Source organism: Anguilla anguilla, chromosome 3, assembly GCF_013347855.1.
Source record: "Anguilla anguilla isolate fAngAng1 chromosome 3, fAngAng1.pri, whole genome shotgun sequence".
In the NCBI taxonomy this organism is placed as follows: Eukaryota; Metazoa; Chordata; class Actinopteri; order Anguilliformes; family Anguillidae; genus Anguilla; species Anguilla anguilla.
In genome coordinates, this window is record NC_049203.1 from 2,201,469 (window position 1) to 2,209,489 (window position 8,021).

The following is an 8,021-nucleotide window of genomic DNA, read 5'->3' on the forward strand; positions in this document are numbered from 1 at the left end:
TCCCCCCCCCAATTCCCCCATCTGACTGCTTGATTTGAAACCTTTTCCATGCATATAAGTCATAATTTTGAGCTTTCCTTGACTTTTTAATCTGCGGATGTGTCAGCCAGCGCTGAACGGGCTGACGCAGCACTTTCTGAACCCACTGGCTAATCGATGCATCGCAGGAACTTCATCATCTTCCTCAGCCTGAACCGTCCCTCCCGACTCCCGACTACAGCACAGCATCAACAAAGCATCTAAAAGCGTATGTTCCCCCCCTCGCCCCACCCCGCCCCCTCAGTTCAATCCCTTTACGCCCGGTAGACCGTTGACCGGGTCAACATGAACATCACCCTGCTTACCGCCATTTTTAGCCGATTCCCTCGCTACAGGTCACTACCAACCACATCCTCCTGCTTCAGGAACAGCTTCACCACCCCCACTCTGAACTCTTCCAAGCACCCACACTGTCCATCCGTTGGACAGTTTGTGTGCTGCTGCTGGAAAAATGTCTCCCAGGTCACATGATCAGGAACTCCATACACCATCCACTGCAGTAAATCCACTGCTATATTCCCTCCATTTTCTGAAGCTCTGTAGAAAACACCACATATGCTCTGGTGGTCTGGCCCCAGGGGATTGTGGGGAAATCACTCGTGGGAAATCTGATTGATTAGACAACGGCTCTCGACACAGCTGAGAGGGTTATTGTTTCCCGAACATCAGGATGTCAGTCCATACCCATTACTGGAGCAAGGGTTCGATCAGCGCAGGGCTGACGCTTTAGAATGCCCACTTTAGTTTGATTAGTGGAGCTTGGTATGGATTTGGGCTGTCATGTCCTACATAGGACTAACCAGGCCTTTATGCTCCGAAAACTGTGAGCACATCACAGGTGGGTCAGGGCTTCGAGTTTTGGGATGAGGGAGGGGCTGCTGTCCCAGACAGCCTGTAGCATCGCCTCGGGTTCACCTTGCTTTTGGGTAATGCTTCGTCATCCTGGAAGGGATCAGACAAATCCCTACTCCTCCGATTCGGCATCTCAAAGGATCTGGGAATTTCAATGGAACGTAGGGAATGAGAGATCACTGATAGTAGGAGATTTAAAAAAAACAGTGGACTGCAAAAACTAAGCCCAACTCTTCATCTTGAATGGCTATAACTAATCAAAGGTTTCTTACCTTCTTTTTGATAATAAAAATGGATTTTGATAATTTATTACCTAAAGACAAGAAAGTGTTCCAAATAATAGCTTGTCGTATTTCACTCTGTTTAAAGATGCGAGGTTTGACATGTCCGACTAACGGATAACGTCTGGGACGCCATTACCAGAGCTAATCTGCAGTTATCTAGACCTGGAACAGCTGGAACAGCTACTCTGCTAAGCAGATTCATTTATGACGGGGAAAATTCCGGTGACTCCTAGCAGAGGGTCTGTTGCGTATATCTCTCCATACAGTCACGGTCCGTATGATTTAACGCCCGTTTCACACCAGCGGGAGCTCCGGCAGTCCCCCCCCCGTACGCTGGGAGCTCGCTACAGGACCTTATAGCCTTATAGCTCCGAGGAGAAGGCGCAAAAAGGAGTTTTTTTTTTGGAGCGTTGCCACGGCAACCGCTCTCCATCACCACGAGGCCGCGGTCCGGGGTCGCACCTCGGCCCCCCCCTCCCCCCCCCCCCCCCAACGGTGGCAGTGGACAGTGCGGGAGTTGCCAGTGGATCGCCGAGCAAAGCTGTCCCCTCTCATGGCTGTGGAAATATTACGCTGAATTAATGACGGCGAAAACGAGCCGGCTGGGACCGAGGACGGCGGATTAACGACGGAGGGAGACCGCCCGCCGGCCCGGAGTCCCCATTGGCCGAGCCTGAGCCAGCTCTAACTCGGCCCACGCGACCCACGCGACCGGTGACTCATCGGCCGAAGAGCTACGGCGGCTTTAATCAGACGGGCGGGAGAGCGCCCCGCTCTGGGCCCTGTTAATCTAAAGCCGCACGTCAAGCGTTCTCTCCGGGGGGGTCGGCTCTCATTTTAAACCGCGGGAGGTTCCCTGTCGGTCGCGGGCTTTGGATCTTGCGCGTTTCGGCGGTTTTGGCCGCGTGACGTCTTGCCGTAAAGAGCAGGTTGAGTTTCTCCCATAGAGACCAGGAGCGGCTCCCCGCCCAGCAGGACTCTGTCATTTGCTCCCGGCTGTAAATCGTGTTGTTTTTTTTTTTTTTGTTTTTTTTTTTAAGATGTCGCCCATGCAGAGTAACTCCGCTATGTGTTCGCGCTAAGGGCTGGCTTGTTGCCATGACTACCTCCTGTGGTGGGAGGTCGGACCTGTTCTGGACCCCCTGGTTTTTTTTGGACAGTCCGCTCGTGTAACCCACTTCACCTGTTAACCCTTGTGTTTGGTTGGGGGTCAAATGGACCCCATTTTAAGCTTTTAGTAAAAGAGGAATGACACTTTTGAGAGATGTATTTCATATCCAGTGGCTAAACCGGTCTAAATTTGGTTCTAGTTTTGTGTTTCTATTTCTTGTTCGTCTGTATTTGCTTAATGTATTTTTGCCAATATGGTTTCTTTAAATATAAGACAAAAATGAAAAACTCTTCAGAATGTCAGTTAAAAACATGAAATATCCATAAACTGCTGCATGAAAACTTTGTTTTCATTTTAATTTTTTCTCAGATAAACATGATTTATGCCCCTCATGCTTTCATTACAGGGGATTTTTAAAAATATAAATCACATCTTTATCACAAATGAATAACATTTTCATTGTTAAACGTCATTTAGCAGAGATAAATGGCAACCATTAACCATATATATTATTAATATTGTTTGGAATTGAGATAACGATAATATATGTTGAGTTTTTTTTTTTTTTGTAATAAAAATGCATTGCTTTAAAATCCAAATAATGCCCGGGTTTACCTGGCCCAGGCTAGCAGTGTCACAGGTGCTAATAAGTAAACGGAACAGGATGGTTAAATCACCTGTTTGTCTCTCTTTCGCGTTTTTTTTTTTGCTATCCCTGCTCCCTCGTCCAAAATGTATTGTACACAGGGGCACTCTCGCTCTGGACCCAGTCCAGATGGATGAAATATTAGGACTTTTATCCAATTTCCATGACTCAAGTCCTTAAAAAGGTCACGGCCGTAACAAAAAAGTGCAGAGTCCCACGCGCATTTCCAGAGCTGCCTCTCTGTGCCACATGGAAATCAATCTTCCAGGGTTTGAATCCCTGAAGGATGTCTCGCTGTATAAGGATAAAGGGCCCAGAATACTCTGCACCACCGCCCCCAGCCCATCTTACATATGGCTGAGACTACTGCAGTGATGGAGCTGGTATGTGTGTGTGTGTGTGTGTGTGTGTGTGTGTGTGTATAGGTTCCATTTGCTTAATATTCCATATCCAACCTCCATAGATTAAAAAAAAAAAAAAAATGTGTAATCATTTTGAAAGGGTTAGTCAATGAGCTCCTTTGACTAACCTCAAGAGGAGTATGCTGTTCAGCGGTAGGTGAAAAGCAAAAAAAAAAAAAAAAAAAAAGGATTGTGAGTGTCGAATCCTTTCAGAGGCTGTAAACATGGCCTCCTTGCGTCTCTCTCCTTGCCCGGGGCAAGACTGCACTGGACTGTCAACAAGACCTTTCCTCACTGTTTTGGAAACTGAGGTTTCTTGGTAATTTCGTTTTCGTGTGCAGCGGTTGAGGTGGACGTAGCCATTGAAGCATCAGACGCTGACACCAATGAACACCATGCCCCCCCCCCCCCCCCCCCCACAAGGCGCCGCCCAGCTCCTCCTCTGCAGTACCCACACCACCACTCTTTTCTGTCTAAATTTGGTGGAGGACAGCAAGGGCCGACCCGTTGCGGGATTTTGTGCCAACCTCTGCTCTTGAGTATTTAATTAATTAGCTCAGTCACATCTTGATCTGACATTTTGTGTGAAGACCAGCTACCGCTGCAAACTGCGAGGGTATCCTATAGGCTTTACTGCGCTCAAGTACAGGAGGGAAGAAGCTGGGTTTATACAGAGTTGTCAGAAAACTGAAACTAAGGTAATCGGTTGGAACGAAAACCAGCACGTAGAGCCGTCATCCAGGACCGTAGTTGTGCACTAAGTAGTGGAACAACCTCCCCGCTGCTGCTAGAACTGCAGAGACACCCTCCTTTGCCACCGACTGAAGACCCATCCCTTCAGGGAACACTTACCTACCAGGCACTTACCCTCACTAAAATTAAAGAGTCCAAAGAAACAAATCCTTCACTGATTGGACTACACTTCAAAAAAAAAAAAACCTTGCACTAAATGTGTGGGTGGTGGTTTATCTCAAGTTTATTTAAATTTTTTTCTCTTCTTGCTAGTACGTTGATATGAAGCTGTCTTATCAAACTGAAGTTCAGCATCCTTTTGTAAGTCGCTCTGGATCAGTGCTTCTCCCGATTGATGTAGACGTAGATATGCTCATTTGAGCTGTAATATTAGCCTGCGGTAACGGCTCATTACAAAAAGCGCTCTCACACTCCTCTCTGCCTCAGTTTCCAGAGCGTGCCGACGGCCTTCTCCGCCCGCAGACCTACAGTATCTTCAATCAGCGTATGATAATCAGCTGCTTAAGTGACTAATTCCCCGGGGCCTTCTGAGAGTTTGTAGATGGGAAAACGTGATTGGCGTCAAATGCCACGGCTCGCGGTGGGGTGGGGGTGGGGGGGTGGGGGGGCGGGGGCCTGTGGTCCGAAGGCGACGCCACCGCGCGAAATCTGTAGCGTAGCGGCTGCTGTGACAGGTCTGTGAATGTGAACGGCTCGCCCGCAAATTGTAGGTCGTTGAGGACGAATTGGTTTTACCGGCTGTGTCTTATCAGCAATCTCGAGGCTCTTTCACAAAAAGTTTTTTTTTTTTCTTTTTTTTTCTAGACCGGCTTTGCCCCCTTCATAAAATCGTTACCATCGTTTTTTTCCATTAACGGTTTTCTTCAAACGGAGGGTAGCGCAGGCTGAATTTGTATGTATGTTGCCCTTTTCTGATCCAGCAGACTTCTATGCGTGTCTTTTGAAGAAAGCGCTTTTGCGCGTGCCGGTTATAACCGCCATTAGCTTCTGGCGATTTAATTGAGAATACAGAGGGTGGATTAGTGACCACGATCGATGAGGCAGGCCTCGTACTTAACTGAGGCGGGTTTGGACAGAAGAATGTAAATGCTTAGCGCGCACAAGCGTGTTCGTCACCGTAAACTGTTTTTGTGTTTACTGCACTATCTCTCAGATCTGGCTTTCCTTCCGTTGCGTGGTTCCATCGGCAACCGAGCAGAACAGATTTGTTTTGAGCGTTAAATTATGACAAAGGCTAAGATGTGCGCAACAGTTTCCATCTCAATACAACCCCCCCCCCCTCCTCCTCCTTCACAATACAACCTCCTTCACCGGGTCTTTGAGTGATCAGCAACCCAGCTCTTCAGAACCAATTTCATTTTTAAGTTGACCATTGAGCATCTGCTAAAACACACTCATACACACGCGCACATACACACCGAGAGAGAGACAGAGAGACACACACACACACACCGAGAGAGAGACAGAGAGACATACACACACACACACACACACACACACACACACCGAGAGAGAGACAGAGAGACACATACACACACACACACCGATAGAGAGAGAGAGAGAGACATACACACACACACCGAGAGAGAAGAGAGATGGACTCACATGCACACCACACAGGTTCTAGCACACACTTGGGCAGTACTTGGACAAAGCTGAACATCCTGATTGAATGTATTCATATTTAAGTCATGTACATGCAACAATTAAATTATTCATGAGTACTTCCTCCTCGGTTTTAAAACTCATTTTTCCTGTCAAGGTTTTTTATTTATTTATTCAGAGTGTCATGTTATTTCACTGTATATTTTTATTTGGATAATTCTGTGCAAAGCCACTTGCGACAACTAGGATAATTTCAGTTTTTGATTTGCAGAGGCGCGTGCAAGTATGAAGCGATGCACATTATGACAGTTGCCGTTATTCAATTCACGGGTTCAAAAGGAAAACATAAACACTGCGTAATGGGAAACCTGCAATCTTTGAAACCATCCAATCTGTGGAGCGAAGACCCTTTGTGGCTCCAAAACGTGCCCTCTTTTATTATCTCTCAGTTGCAGAACTCCTGCTGGTGCGCGTGTCGGGCTTTTTCCCGCTTTGATTTCGCAGTCTTATCTGCGCGTCCCGTTGATACCGGAGACAAGAACCGCGGTGATTCAAGTCAAGTCAAGTTTATTTATAAAGCACATTTAAAAACAATAGAAGTTGACCAAAGTGCTGTACAATGAAAATTAAAAAGATGCATAAAATAAATAAATAAAATAAAACGTAAAAAATACAATACACAGACACAATGCCTCCGGAGCATGTCGCTCGTTTTAACACATTTGTCATCGTTGCGTCTACATTTTCCGTCTGTCGCTGGAGAGGAAAACGCCAAGGAAAACAAACACTTTTGAATTTAAATTTACACTGCGGATTTGTCGTGCTGGGTGGGTGCCTTTCCAGGACGCCTGTTCATATATCTCTTAAAATGGTTAGTTGGCTTCATGTAGCGCGTTTCAACAGAGTTTGGGGCCTGGGGAGGAGGCGGAGGGGGGGGGGGGGCGGGTTGGGTACATCTGTGGCAGGTTTGAAACCACAGCAAGAGATTGGATTAGCCCACTGAGCAAAAGACCGAGCTCCCCAGTCAAGGGGAACTAATTGCAGATGTATTGCTTCTCGGGGTTGGCGGGGGGGGGGGGGGGGGGGGGTGACGACGTCACAGTTTGTTGCGCATTCATCCATGTAAACTCCTGCCTGCACTAAACCACAACCTCAGCTTGGTTTTCACAGTTCTCTTCTCACCTCTATATCTTCTCTGTAAGCAGTGGCTCCTCGGTGTCTAACATCAGGCTGCTTTCTAGATCTAGAGCGCCAGATCCATTCTGAAGATGAAATGGCCTTGTAAACCTATCACACGCAAAGGTCAGCCAGTCTTTTTTGTAACTGCTTTGCACACCTTTAAGGTATCAGAGCACAACTGTTTCAATTAGAATGCTCTTAACTGAACATTCTAATGCTGATGTCACAATCACTACTGTTAGTTGAAAGCAAAAGAGTTCTGGAAGCCTGACTTAGAATTAAAAAAAAACAAAAAAAAAAACAACCTACTCTTCAAAGGTTTAAAGTTTATTGCTAGACTGCATAACTTGGTTTGAGTGCCAAGTGCCTGTGGAAACTGGACTGCTATGTATTGTAGTCCAGGGCGTCGAATCGCTTTTGAAGAGCTGGGTTTAAACAGGGGGAAAACACAGGGGGGGTTGGATTGGTCGCACTACTAAATTCATTTTGAAATATATCTTTTTTTTTTTTAAAACACTGAACTGTCAGCACAAGACTGAAAGAATCCCTGACCTTAAAAACCGTGGCAACCTTGACTGTGGTACTTATAGATCCGTCTTTACATGCAGTAAAATAAAAGTCCAGCGTTAATTCAGCTCTAACAGCGTACACGTGAGTCCAGCAGGGACCGGAGGAGGACCATATCTACGCTGCTGATTTAACGCTGAACATTGTGCTGTTCAGCCAGACGTTTTATAGCATTATCCTGTTGTGAGGGGCTTGGGGGAATTTGAAATGGTTTGAAATATGGAACAAGGTGGGGTAGTGCGGTGCAGTTCCCTGCCAAAGCACTTGCACTTAGCAGAGCGATTCCTGCCATTAAATACTGCACAGTAAAATGTTCAGTGTTAAATCAACTCTTACTGAGAACATGTGGTTCCTATTGGACTCGTGTACTCAGTTAGAGTTGAAGTACCCATTAGCATCAGTGCTAATTCCTCACGTTATTTAACCAGTACAAATCCTCACAACCTGCAAAGCAGCTTCAGCTAAAGAAATTACCTGCAGAAAAAAAACAATAATAAAAGAATTAAAAAAACTACGAGAGAAAAAAAAAGAAAGAAAAAAACATTTCAAAAGAGAAAAAACAGTAAACCTGTGGAACTCCTAGT